This window comes from Manis javanica, chromosome 13 (genome assembly GCF_040802235.1).
Source record: "Manis javanica isolate MJ-LG chromosome 13, MJ_LKY, whole genome shotgun sequence".
Lineage (NCBI taxonomy): Eukaryota > Metazoa > Chordata > Mammalia > Pholidota > Manidae > Manis > Manis javanica.
Genome location: NC_133168.1, coordinates 56,449,924 through 56,465,144, shown reverse-complemented (window position 1 = coordinate 56,465,144; position 15,221 = coordinate 56,449,924).

The window sequence follows — 15,221 nt, the reverse complement described above, 5'->3', positions numbered from 1 at the left end:
CTGTTAGCCAGTCTTGGCAGATGCATTCGCTATTAAAGAAAAGTCTGCAGTCCTATCTAACACCTGTTAGATCATGAGAACTGTCCCAATGTAATTCTTGTAATGCTAGAAAACTTATGAACAATTTTGTAATTTCAGGTATTTCAGCTCCTTTTGCGATACGGACACATCAGAGATATTCATTAATGACTCAGATTTTACAAAGCACCATCAATTTAAATACAGCTTTGTGTGTGTGTGTGTGTGTGCGTGCGTGTGTAGGGAAAAAAACAAACCACATTAAATGGACAAAACAATTCCTACACCAACTAATTTCAGAAAGATTTGAAGTATGCTGAGTGAGAATTTTAGTCTTGAAGGAAGATAGTAGTTCCTGTGGCTCCAATGGAGAGGTCTAAGCTCAGATTCCTCATTTTCAATGTGAAGAATGTGAGCTATGGTGGCTGGGGGTTGGGGTAGATGAGGGCACTGCTAGACAGAAAAGCCAAGAGAATTATGAGAAAAGAAAGATCACATCACAGCTTGGTCAACATGTACAACTAATTTAGGACTTGGGTACCTTCAGAGAACCACAGGAAAATCCTGAGTAGATTTTATTTGTCCTGCTTTATTTGAAGATAAAGAGGGCCTGCCCTTAGTAATATTGTGAAGAGATGAAGGCCAATTATAGTTTACTGGAAAACTCCTGGGAAAGTCAGAAATGTGAGTCTGGGTTCCAACTTTACAATTAATTTGTAATGTCACAAGGGTACATTATTTAAGCTACCTGGCCTGCAATATTCTTTTCTTTTTGCACAATCAGCACAGTCAGACTGTAGATCTCCCACAAAATATCTGAGCCATCGGCACCACAGAGCTGTATTTCTTTGAGATTATCCAGTGAGTTGTGGGAGAGGTGAGATGGGGGAGTTTTCTCCATTTTAGCAGAGTGGCCTAAGGCTTAGGCTGGTATGATGCAACCTCTGGGGCCAGAATAAGGAGGAGCTCTGAGAGAAGGAGCTGGCACCAGCCACCCACCAGCAATGTGCAATCTCCTAATGGCAGCCTCTAGGCAAAGGGGCTGCCTCAGGAGGGAGGGCAAAGCCCACCAAGGACTGCAGAGACCAGCAGAGGGGAAGTACAGAAGCACTTTCCCTTTAAAACCTGCATGACAAGGACAATTGGTGAAAGCCAAACAGTCATGTCTTCTGTGCCCTCAGGCCTTAGCTTCCGGCCCATTCCTGTGTTCACAGTCTATTCTGAGGCACTAATAAGCGCTGTGAATCTGATGGGGTCTGGTAAGTGAGAGAGCAGTGGGTAAGAAGTTTTAAGATTACACAGTGACTAAAATGAGAGATGATGTAACAAAGTTTAAGTAGGGGGAAAAAACCCCCAGCTGAAAATGCTAAAGGAATGGATCTTAAAATAATGAAAATAATTCTGGAGAACAAAAATCTTATCATGAAACAAATTGAGAAGAATCCTGTGCAATGCAATAAATAACGATTGCATGCTTTCTACTTACAAATAAATAGGCTTACGAACAATCTTGTAGAACCTAATCATAAGAATAGGAGTTTTTGTTCTCATTCCAGAATGGTGGTTTTCAAAAAGTAGGTCACAACTCATCAGTGGGTCATAAAATCAATTAGTGGGTCATGACTAGCATCTTTTCTTTCTAGTGAAATAAATAAAATAGAAGATAGATTGTACCATACTAAGTTTTGTGAACTTTTGTTTCAGTTGTGTGTGTGTGTGTGTGTGTGTGTGTGTGTGTGTGTGTGTGTGTGTGCTGGGGCATTGTGGATGCTATATTTCTTACTGTAGGTAGCTGTCAATAAAAAGTTAAGAAATGATCTTGGTGAGGCCTTAGGTGAGGCTTCCAGAAATTTGAGGGCTAACTTTGTGTTAGGGTTGAGTTGTTTTCCTCAAAAAGATTTGTGGAAGTCCTCACCTCCAAGACTTGCAACTGACCTTATTTGGAGATAGCAGTCTTTACAGACTTAATATAGGTTGATATATTAAGGGACAGTTGAAACATAATGTGAATTTCACATTTGACAAATTTGTGATTTATTCTGGCAGAAACCCCAAATGATGCATAAAACTCTACCCAGCTGAACCAGCCTGTATCTGTAAACTTAAAATACACGCAACACACCTCAAACGCCTACCAGCTACCTCAGTTCATGGAGTGTTAGGAACCACACCCATCCATGTCTGTTGTTACTACTTACCTGATTACAGAAAACTGGCCTTCCACTGCTCCACACTAACTCACAGGCTGCAATCCTCCTGAACTTCTGATCTTTGTCAAGGTAAAGCACCACATTTATTGTAGTATTTATGCATTTCTTAACCATTCAGTGTGTGTGAAATGTGCTGTTTTTATTAGGTTCTTCTTTTTTTACATGCCACTGATGACATTTTGAGTTGTGCCCATGTCTTGTTTTTCATATAAGCCCTGTGGTCATCACTGTGGGGTTTTACAGGGCACAGTGATTTTTAGGAGAGCTGTGTGACAGCAGAACCGACTGTATAGCAGAACACAACATGATATGGGTGAGATCATCCAATGGGTGAGTATAGATACAGAAAAGGCCAAAGGTTGAGTTCGGGGGCTCTCCAACTTTAACCGATGGGGAGGAGAAGTAGCTAGCAAAGAGCCCATCTGGTGAGATGGCAGGAAACCCAGCAGACCCTGGTGCTCTGGAAGCCAGGTGAAGAAGGTGTTTCAGGGAAGGCCTAGTCAACCATACCCATTGCTGCAGAAAGATGAAGAAAGTAGAGGACTGGCTGAGAAGTGACCACTGAGTTTAGTCATATGGAGATCTGACTGATTTTGATAAATTGAGCTTTGGTGCAAGAGTGAGGATATGCCTAATTGGAAAGGATCTAATAGAAAAAAGGAAAAAAAATATTTTTTGAAAAAGCATGGAATACATTTTATTTTATTTTAATATTAAGCTCTATCATTAACATGCACATTTCTGTCTTGTATGGAATCATATAGATTGGGGTCTGCTTATAATTTTTAAATATTACTATGAAGTCTGCTATGTGTCTTACAGTGGGATAGAAGCACTGTGTTTTAGAGGGTATATGCTACAATCGAAACAGACCTAATTTTGAAGTCTGGTTCCACCACCTACTAGTTGTCTGAAGTAAGCCTCATTCTTTAGGTTTCTGGGGTTAATAGCCTGCCTCAGCAGGTCATTTTCAGGATTAGGTAAGTGACATGCTTAGCTGACACACAGGATTTTTTTTGATAATGATGTCTATTAAAATTGTACCTTGAATTTGAAGTTGGGGAGATAAGATAGACACAAAAAAATTAAGTAAGTATAAATAAATAGAGGTGAAGTAACCTAACCAGGGAAAGTGATACGTGTCCTGGGACTGAGGAGGAAAAGCTCTGAGAAGGGCCCCCTGGCAATTGCTGCACACCCGCCCCCTCCGAGACACCGTAAGTGCATTCACCTGTTTAATGCTCACAAGCCCCCTAGGAGGAGGCATTCTCCCCAGGTCACAAGTGAGAAGACTGAGGCGTGGGGAGGCTCATTATCTTGCTGCAGGTCATCATCGGGGAAGCTAAAGATATGCTCATCTCTAAAGCCCATGCTTGGGGGTGACAGAGCAGAACAGCAGAGGGGCTCTCCACTCTCCACCATACACAAAACACTAACAAGGAAAGCAAAACCCGTGGCATGCAAAGCTTAATTTTAGCCTTTAGATATTCCAGCTGAAGAACTACATCTGAGCAACAGACCCAAGAGAAGCTAGTTGCATAGTCTTCCTCTTGACCTTTTCTTCTGGTAGAGTTAATCGCGTGCCATAACAGGGTTCAGGGGAAGGTGAAGGAGGAAGACAAGTGAGGATGGAGCAAGTGTGTATCAAAAGGTGCTTTTGAGAAAATGATTACACTCCACTGCGAGGGTATGTTTCCCAACCCGGCTGATTCACAGGTTTATTCCTCGGGACACTGCCCCGCTGCAGACCCACTGACTCCTGCTGGAGTAATGGACAGGTGGGCAGGTGTTTAGATCTTTAGGACGGCTGCACACTAGGACCGGAACCTCTCGCTCAAGCTGGCAGAGCATGCGCGGCTGGGGTCCTGCAGGGCGTGGTCTGAGGAGTGGCCCAAATCCCTCTCCACTGATTACTCATGTGGAGTTCTTAAGGTACGTTCTTAAGCAGACAGGGGTGTTTAACTGGAAGAGATGCGCGTTGCTGGGCTTCATGTTAGCTAATATAAAAGCAATGGTGAGCCGCTCCATCTCCCCACCTACTCTCAGCCGTGAAAGCTGTGATCTTGAAGGATAAGCCCACGGCGGATAAAGCTTGATGGGCTGAGAGGAACTTAAGCATGGATCCTTGTGGAGCGCTGTAGGACTTGGCAGGAGAGCCCTGATGGGGAGGCACATTCATTTCCTAGGGCTGACATAACAAATGACCACAAACAGGGCCGCCTGAAACAACAGTGATTTTTTTCTCTCAGGGTTCTGGAGGCTAGACGTCTGAAATCAAGCTGTTGGCTAGAGTGGTACCCTCTGGTCATTCTGAAAAGAATTTGTTCCATACGTTTCTCCTTGCTTCTAGCAGCTGCTGGCCATCCCTGGTTTTCCTTGGTTTGTGAACGCATCTCCCCAGGCTCTGCCTCCATCTCCACAGGCTGTTTTCTCTGTGGCTCTGTCTCTATGTCTTTTCCCCATTCTTTTAAGGACATCGGCCATATTGGATTAAAGTCTCACCCTACCCCCAGTATGACCTCCCCTCTTAACAATGAACTACATCTGCAATAACCCTGTGTCCAAATAAGGTCACATTCTGAGATCCCAGGAAGGACAAGGATTTTGAGGGCACATGGCCAACCCAGTACCGGAGAGGAGCATGAAAGCACTCGGCGTTACTGTCTGGGGAGAGAGGATAGTGAGCAAGAGAGAGGGCGAGTCTCTGAAGGAAGGCCTGGTGGGACACAGAGCACCAGCACAGCAGACAGGGTCATCACAGGGGACGGGGATGTTACAGAAGGATTTGCAGTGACGTTCAAGTGAAAAACACGTCCAGGAGGGAGGTGAAGAACTCGAGAGTGAGCGATAGCAGGCTGCCCTTTGCACAGATCTCTGTCCTTGCCCTGCCCCCACCACCGTGGAGATGAGCTCCACTCAGGCTGCCGCCGGCTTCTCCACCGCCAACCTGCTCCTGAAGCCGCTCCAGTCCTTTGCCCGGGCTTCTCTGACGCAGTGATGCGGGCTGCCCATAGGAACTTGCCTGGCATCCAGGCAGGCACCACCTGGACCTGGGTGAGTTAGTGCTACTGGGCCACCCTTGAAGATGGTGGGATGGAAGCCAGTTAATGCTCACTTCCCTATTTCTTCCCCAGAAGTGTCTGCCATGTATTTCATAAGAGCGCACAGAGGATTCTGAGGGACTGAGCCCCCAGCGATGATCTAGCGGCCAATTCAACAACTCAAGCCACACTTTGGCTTTTGACTTCCTTCTCTCTCCCTAACTCTCCTTCCTGTTCTGTATATTCCCAAATAAGCCTGGGGCACACAAGCCTCCATTTCAGTGTCTTCTTTAAGGGAAACATAGGCTAAGCAACCACTCTAAGCCAGCAGGTGCAAGGGAATTGAAGGTTACTGGAGACAGAGAGAGGGGGGTGGTGCGCGCAAGCTGAAGCTGAAGAAACAGACTTCAGTGTTCTGAGGAGCGATGCGGTCACTGCCAAACCTCAGGCCAGCAGGCAGCAGGGAGGGGAAGTACGCAGCCCAAAGAAACTACTTCCACCCACTGTCCCCTGCCGGAGCCTTGTAGGCTGAACCAATTCCCAGAGGGTGAGGAAAGCTTAGCCATAATGCAGTTCGTAGAGGTAAGCCTCCCAGGACACAGAACAGGGCGGAAGGATGGTAAATAGAACTGAAAGCCAACAGAATTTCCAGCACAACTAGGTTTAGTCACATGTCACTTTCTGTCCTGCTGACTGTGAGTCTTACCCAAGTGACTGCAGCACTGACATGCTTCCCAAGGCCGTCTTTTGAGAGACAAACGCTTCTAAAATGAGTTACTCTTCCCATCACACAGAGATAACTTGTCTGCCATGCAGATTATTTTTATTTATTATCATTGAGCATAATCACCATAAAAACTCAGATATCATCTGGATTAAATGACCTGGTATATTAGGAAGAGTGTGAACTTGGATTTAGAACATCCACTGGTTCAAATCCCAGCTCTGCTGCTCACCAGAATTGTGGCCTTGAGCAAATGCCCTAACTCCTCTGAGTCTCAGTTTTCCTATCTGCAAAATAGGATTAAAATATAACCCTATCTCACAAAATATTTCAAATATCAATCTTATCTCACAAAATTCAGTGAAAGAGGATGTTGGAAATGTTGGCTTTTTTTTTTTAGTACTGTTCATTTATTACTGCCTCAACTTTCTGCTTATTTCTATCGTGATGAATATTATTAACAGATTATACAGAATAAGATGTAACAGTCACAGAAATCTAAAAATTTCTCCAAATATTTGAAGATTTCTCGAAAGTGATAGTTGGGTAAACTAATATTTAATCATCCCTCCATCTTCTTGCCCTAAACTCAATAAAATATCCTAGAGGTAATCATAAGTGACAAATGAGCTATCTGTTCTTTAATCACATTCAGACTTCAACAGCTTTTAAGTTGGATTCAAATTAGAATTGATGGTAATGAGTAATTTATTCTTAGACTCTGGCCGTAGTTTACCGGGTTGCTGACATGCTGACAGTGATGAATCACTAAGGGAAACCCACATTCCTGTGCTGCTGGAGGTTTTTACTTTGCTGATTGAGCAGGACCACATTCAGTTTCCCTGGAAAATGTTCTGAGAGACTCTGTGACCTCTATAGCTGTTCAGTGTGCTCTAAGTTGTGCACTCCATCTGGTATCCAAGAATTTGTGGTTCAGTGAAAGATCACATATGTTGTCCTTTTTTTTTTTAACCCTTGAAGAAAATCTATCTGTTTCTTTTGGAGTAATGGCACTGTATAAAGGAAATGTATCTCTTCTGCCTTGTAAACATTTTTTTCCCCTTTTATTCCCTCTTCCCCAAATAGGATTTTGTTTTTTGAGGCAAGTGAAGATATAAGAGAAAGAGAATTTAATAAAAGGAAAAATGTTCATACAAATTTATAATACTAGCCTTTTTCAAGAAGAAAAGGAAAATAATGAAGTTGAAGCAAACTGGATAAGGAAGAAGAAAACCAGATGTGTTATGAAAATAATAATGTCTGTAATTTCTCTCTGGATTATGTAGGTATTAAACCATATATTTAATTTGTTGACTATTTTGTGGTTATTGCTCTGTTTATAAAAAATGATTACCAATTTTAAGCCTCATTCAAGAGTGTGAGACACCAGAAAAATGTAATAGATACACACTAATCCCAAAATAGTGTTTGAACATGAGAGCTGGCACCCCTTAGCAGGATTCAGGTGTTACAACCTAGGCTTAAGCCACAACAGAGTTAGAGAAATATTCTACATGGAAACTTTTTTCTCAGGGGTGCCTAAGTTTGAATCTTTGTTTTCAATGATCAGAGAAAGGAAGGAGCTGTGAAATGCATTTCCAACAAGGGAAATGTGAAGGAGGCTTACAGGAGGAATAAAGTTAAGAGGTAAATCAAATCTTTCCTTTAAAAAAAGGAAATCAGAAAAGTCCTCTTTGGCCTGGGCTTTAGGAATACCCTTGCCTCTGGGACCCCGTCAAGGGGAATTTTTAATCATAAATCCTTGGGAAATAGACCAGACTGCTCATTGCCTGAGGCTTCTCTTTGATAGAAGTATCTACCTGCCATAGAAGTGTTGAAACCCTTCTTCTTCCTGGAGTTTGGAAGCTACTCAGGGGGTGGGGGGGAGAAGGTACACCCACTCTCAGGAGGGTGTAAGTTCAGGGTTAGCATTTGATAGCCAGCATGTCCTGTATTCTGCATGCTATGTGCCTTGCTGCCCCCTTGCTGTTCTTGGACCTGAGAGGCACCCAGCATTGTCTGAGAGGGCCAAGATTTTGGCAGTATAGTGATTTGGTCATCCCCCAGGCACATGAAGAGATGTGAGAGCATACTGGCTCAGGGGTTGCATCAGCTCCAGTCAAGAGAAAGTGCCTCAACCTTTACTGTGTAAAGTGTTTTCTCCTCTGACTTAAAATGCACCTAAAATACCAAAATGCACCTCGACTGCCTAGGTCTTCCAGTCAATCTCAGCTGATCTGCCTGCCTGCTTGAGCAGCTGAGAATGTGCGTTTCTAGAACTGTCTATTTTGACTATATCTCAAGTATCTTACAGATGGCTTGGTTGGTCTTCCAGCAGATTTTCTCTGGCACATTCTATACAATTCTGACCTTCTATCCCCACTCAAGGGATCCTGAGACCCACCCCCTCTATTATGTTTAGTGATCTGGCAATGGTTATTGACATTCTTATCATTAGAATGTCCAGATTGTTAGCTGGGTTGTATCTTCTCCATTGCAAGGGAATCAAATTGTTCTGGTCAGATTTCTAGCCCTTAATTGTCTTGACTTCTTGAATTTTGCTTATTGAAACAAAGCTTTTCCTTATGATTCCCAGACGTGGCTCCTTCCTCTCTATTCATGAAGAACTTGGTTCATATATATTTTTATTGCCTCCTCTGCCCTGTACCCACAGTGCCTGTTGTACACATCTTGCCCTAACCAGACTATGGGTTCCACGCATTCAGGGACAATGACTCATTCAGCTCTGATTCTCCATATCACTCAATACAGCACTTGGGACTTGAGATGTATCCCAGAACTCTTCAATGACTGAATGAATGAATAATTGATTTTATAACCATCAAAGGGAATTCACAAATTTCTTTTCTTTTAATTGACAGGAAAGTATTCTTAGTGTTTAAGCTTTTCTTCGTTAGCCAGAAAAAACTGCATTAGGAAGATTCTTTGGTAACTGAATGGTAGCCAGAGGGAATAGACCCAGGAAAGAGACATTGTCATGAGTCAAACTTAGACGCTTGTTTAGATAAGGGTAATGCCAGAGTTAGTAATAAGGTAGACTAGACAGTTACAAAAGTACAATATGAAGAAATAATTGTTAGTTGCAATCCTTTTGCTTTAGAATGAAATGTTGGCAAAATTGTATTTATGTTGGATAATATTCTTAGACTCTATTATTCTAAATATATTATAATTTTTTTTATGACTGCATAGTGTATCCATTTGGTTGAGTCAAGAGTCTCATGATATGATAGAAAGACTCTTCAGTATGCCCCTCTATCACTATCCGGTTGGCTATGTTGAACAAGGCATTTAAGTTATAGATCAATTTTCATTATAGGGAGCAGAGTAGTCTAAGCGATGCCTAAGATCTTTCCAGTTGCTAAATGTTATGATTTTATACTTTTAAGTGGTTTCGAAAAACACAATTATTCAGAGTGCCCTTTACTTAAAAAAATCCAAATGTACTTCTCACTGTGAATATGATTTAAATATTTCAGTGTAATTTATTACATGTTTAATGATTTATTAAAAAATATTAATGCTTTAATAAGTAATATCTGTTAATGAGGGCTCAAAATTTATGAGCCTTTTAATAAGTAGGGAAGAGACAGGGAGGGGGAAAGTCATTACTTGTATTTGATTCTTTCCACTGTAATTTTCTTCTATCATCATTACCTCTGTGGAGCCAGAGGAAGTGTGGGGAAGACAGAGATGACCTTCCTATGTATCACACACAAAATGAAACCACCAGTTCCTTACCCTTTCTGGCTCCCATCATTTCATATATCGTGAAATGGATGACCTTATATCAGGCACAGAAGAAGGAAGAGGGAAGTTTGGCCTGGACTTAGAGAGAAGCTTCTGATGAAAATATAATTGTTTTTGCTTTCTGAAAATATATAATTTGTATACACACAGAAATGTTATTTATGGTCTGACTTGAACATGAAATGCCATTGATATATAGCATGCTATATTCTTTCCACTGAAGTGTGTTAAAAAATGAGATTCTGCAACTTTCTAAACAGGTTAATAATGAGGAAAATGATCAGGCTTGGCTTTTTCCTGTTTTAAGCTAAAAGAGATTCTGATAAAAACTCTGTTTCTCCTCTTTCATAGTTCTGGATCTTTCCAAAATATCTCTCATCTCAGAGTAGGGTGGAATGCCCTTGAGATTCTTACGTATCCAGGGGAAATCAACCTTTCTGTAGTTTTTACTTATCAGGCACTGGGCTAAATGCTTTCAATTCATGATCTCCATGCAAAGATATTTGTATGGGGTGAGGTTTCCTTGATTGGAACCATGATCTTAAGTTCTTGTTTATCTCTGCTTAACCATAATCAGTGCCCAGGGAATTGTGCAAGTGATTCAGGATATTATTTCAGAGGGAGCCTAGGCTATGCATACACTCTTTGTGGGCAAATTTGCCCTGAAATTCCAGAAAGTCCAAAGATGAATCATCTGGTTTTTAGTTGTCACAGTATATCTGTAACCAAACTGGCATTATCTGGTGTGTTGATCAGAGTGTAAATGAGGGTGTATAGTAGGTGGCAGATGTAGGAAAATGGCAATTGGATGAATGACAGCTATTAAAATGAAGCAAGTGGTTCAAGCTACTCTGCCGTGTAGAATGGGAATGTAGATCGGCAGTGAGAGACGGATAAGGTCAAGGAGAAGAGCTGCTAGCTTTGGAGAAGGCAGCGTTGGCCAGAGTTCTCTCTGAACAATAACCATCAACATTGATTGGAGACAGGAAGGAGTCACAGATGAATGAGTACCCAGATAAAACTTGATTCAATTTTGTACACTTTCCCAGCTAACATAGACCATCCCTGAATACATGGCCAAACCCTGCATGAGAAAGATCATACAGAGTCCTCCATCTCCCTGACTTATTTTTATTTTATGTTAACTTCATAAGTTTGGTTTCTTCATCTTTTATTACAAGGTATTTTCCCTCCATTCTTTTATAGAGTAAAATACAGAGAATCAGAAAAACGAGGAATATCTCAACTTTTCTTTAAGACACACCTCATGCTGTTCCTGGAAAAGCAAGAATTTGTCAATTCCTTGGAAAAAAGTAGCAAGTCTGTGCCAGATTTTTTGCTTTGCCTTCTTTGTGCATGAGTATAATAATAGTGAGGTTCTTTGTATGAGCCTGCAAGTTACTGCTTTGGGTGGAAGAATATTTGTATTGCTCTTGCATACTCTTTCCAGGTTAGCTGAGGGAGGGAAGACAATCTACAGCTGAGTTAAAGAATAAAGTTAGTTGGAATAGACGTAATGACACGCACACCTTGTCAGTTCAGTTGCTCTCACTATTTACTCATTCAGCTCTAGATTATCTTTCAAAATCCTTCTCCCCTCCTCCCATGAGTCGTTTTCCTGGTACTATTTCTAAACTCTGTGAATATTTTAATATATTGAAACCGTTGATGTGCATTCTGTTTACATGTCTATCTCTCCTACTAATATGTGAGCCCCTACAGAGAACAGATGCTATTTGGTCTGTAGCCCTTCCCTAGTAGTGAATGACAAATAGTAGGGACCAAATAAATGTACGTTTAACTGATCTGACTGCAGTCATTTAGATATGACATGTAGGCAGGGAATTCACTGTTCCCTAAGAGCAAGATCTATCTCACTGATATTTTATTTATTTTCTGGCTCAGTCAGTTTCCCTTAAAACAAGTTCTGGTCTATTGTGAAATGTCCTTCTCATGAGCCATTTCCCCTTCCATCCTGTTAACACGTATATTCACATAGTCCAAGCAGAATGTTTCTTTGTGGATTCTAGGCAGTGACGGGGAAATTAAAATACCATATTGCATTAATTCTAAAATACAGATTTTTTTTTCATCTTTTGAATTAAAACTTGGGAGTATTTAACAATCAATGACATCTTACAATTATGATTAACAGTGTTACTTGCTTTCAGAGTCATCTCTAACATAATGCATCTTTCATTGATGGTATCTTAGATTTGTTGAAATGTGGTACTGTAGGCCAACTCAGCCCTACCAGGGTATATGGTGAAGTCTGGATATGTTCCAAGTGCTACATTAAAGACAAACCAAAAAGAGACTTTTCCAGAATAGAGTGAGAGGGTCTGACTTAAGGATCAGAGGGCAAGTTTCATGGGACAGTCATTGTTATGTCTCTAGCATCTGATCTACTACACGCCTGGTACATATACATATTTAATACATAAAAATAATTGCTAGCCATTGCTAACAGTTTTTACTCTGTATTAGTCACTGAGCTTTAAGTGCTTTTTATACACAAGCTCATTTAATCCTCAGGACATCACTTCGAGTGGGTTGAATATGATTCACATTTTTCAGTTGCATAGAATGAGGCTGAGGGTAGACAGGTAACGTATATGTTCTATAGATAGTAGGTAGCAGAGTTGCAGCTGGACCCCAGGTCCATTTGGCTTCAAAAGCCATGCTCTTATGCTGTATGCAATGCTGCCTCCCCAGGGCATATTGACTTTGAATAGGTGGTTATTCCTATTGATCTTGATGGCCATTTGCCTGGTCTAAGCTGTCAGTGCTCAACTTTATTTCCCAATTTCCACTTTCCTGGGCCCCGTAGACTCCACTGGCCACTGCATGACCATCTTAGACTTAATTATTTTTAAAAAAATATTGCTATTTTGTAATAAACAGTCCACTGAAAAAATATTTTTTTTATTTAATGATCATCGGCAAAATCCTATCAAAACCAAAAATCCCCTAAGAGTCATTTGTGATTATGATGGTGTTGTCGTAAGTACAGTAACATGGAGGTAAAATAAAATGTTTTTTTTATTTTAAGTGGAAGAAACAAATAGTAATCTCTCTTGAGGTCACAGAGTTAAAGGTAAGTCCAATGGGCTCAACTGTGGGGCTGAGACGGGTTTTCTAATGACCAGACTCCTAAGCTAAATATTAAAACTTGCTGAGGAGATTCATTTCAGGTACAAAACCTTCTGAGGTCAGTCACTTTTGTCTCTTTCTATTCATTGCCGAGATCAGAATGTGGGGTGGTAGAGCGCACACCATACTGAGTGAAGGAAGAAACTCCAGCCCAGACCAAACTCGAATGTGCGTGGCAGTCACCTGGAGGGCTTGTTCAGACACAGACTGCTGGACCACTCCCAGAGTCTCGCATTTATTAGGTCTGTGGTGGGCCCTGAGAATCTGCATTCAGACAAATGTCCAGATGCGGCTGAAGCTGCTGGTCCAGGATCTGCACTCGGAAAATCACTGGCCTCGATATTAGACGACTGGCTTTGGATCCTGGATTTCTCACTTTACAGTTGTGATTTAGGGAATTCAATCATCTGCCTCTTGGTTCCTTATCAGTAAACTGAACTCTTAACTACCTGTTCTATTCATTTAATAAGACCTATGTGAAAAGAAAGGAAAATCACATATTTGCAAGTTACTTAAAAACCTAGTATTGTTACTAATATTATTGTGAAAGAAGCTGTAGGTTTATGTCACCCTAGAGAGGAGCTGGCAGAACTTCTGAATTACACAAGGCCAGGGGAACAACTCAGATAATTCAAAGTGAATGTTGTACCCTGACGTGTGCAGCACTGAGGACTTAGCAACTAGCACGGAGTGTGAGTGGAAACATCTGGGTTCTGCATATGTGTGTTCAGATCTTGGATCTGTGAGACTAGAGTCTGTGTCCCATCTGGAAAATGAGAACAGGAGGACCTAGCTTGCAGGCTTTCTGTGAAGGCTATTCAAGATAAGGCATATGAAAGAAGTAGCCCAGTGCCTGGCACACAGTAGACACTCAGTAAATAGTAGCTCCTAATAGAGACTTCAGCTTTGGTGATGTACCCATGTTCCATGGTTAGCCAGCTCCCTGGACCTGAAAGACCACATGTCAGCAATGCTGCTTTGAATAAGCAAATGGGACTTACAGACCTCCAGGTCCTTCCAAATGAGATTCTGATGTCAGCCCAAAGCCAATGAATCTGGGGAGCTGCCAGCAGCCAGGACTGCTTTCCTCAGTCTTCCCTAATAACTGATAGCTATATCTGTCATCATGCCTATTCTGTAACTTACCACATGATCGTTAAGCCACACTTTGTGGAATTCTCTTGCAAGTAAGGCATGAACAAGAGAAAAGGTGAAATCACCTGAAGATCAGTGTGCAGAGCTTTTCATTCTCCCCTGGATTGTGTGACAGTGGAATCAAGTCTAAACCAGAGACCACATGACTGTGCAATAAGCTCTTCACTAACAAGTGCCAGATAAACTTCAGCAATCTGCTCTAGGTGGGTGGAAGTTCCAGGCTTGCAAAACCCTGTAGTTAATAGAAGCAACAACTGGAGCACAATTGCTGACCAAGTTGTGGAACCTGACGCCATGTCATGGGCCTGGAATGCAGCCCATGGCGCCATGTTGGACAGGCTTTCCTTTTATACATCATGTTGATGAGAAGTAATTCATGCAGGCTACGTGTCCTCTTGCACGTTACATGGACCAACACTCTGCTCAACTTGACATCACAAGTGATCCAGGCGGGTAGAATATCCTTGAACATGTAGGGCTGTTTCAGTGATAGCAAGTGATCGATTCAACAAAAATGGGAGAGAATTGGCTCAGTTTCTATCTTTCTCTTTCTCACTGGGCTTGAGTAGACTCAGTGGATCACAGGACTGGTGGGGAAAGGTGAGAGTAAGGCATTTCAGTTTGATCTGACAGGATTAATTGTCTCTCTTGACATTCCTTGCCAACAAATACGGGAAATATAATTCTTTACATGAATGTTTACTATTTTATTTCTTTCCTAGTCTTAAATTAGGACGGGATGTCTTTAAGCTTTTTTCTCATGGAAATAGCTCCTAGGATGGCAGAATAATGAATATCTGCTTAGACAATTTTCTTTTCCTGATTCATACTAAGCTTCTGATTTTTTTTTTGCCTTCCGCTCTGCTTCCAGATCCCAGTTACCCTTCATTCTGAAGACATCCTCGGATTCTTCAATGGTCTCAGCCACCAGAGCACTGACTTCCTTTCCATGCGATTCATTGCTGCTCCCATGGCGACTTTCAAACTCACAGTCCCCTGGTCTCTCCTGCTCAGATGGGCTGTCATCAGTTGCTAGCAACCAGGACTGTTTTTCTCAGTCTTCCCTCACGACTGATAGCTATCCATTCGTGTCTTTGCCATAACCTACCACATAATAATTAAGCAACATTTTCTGGAATTCCCTAGCAA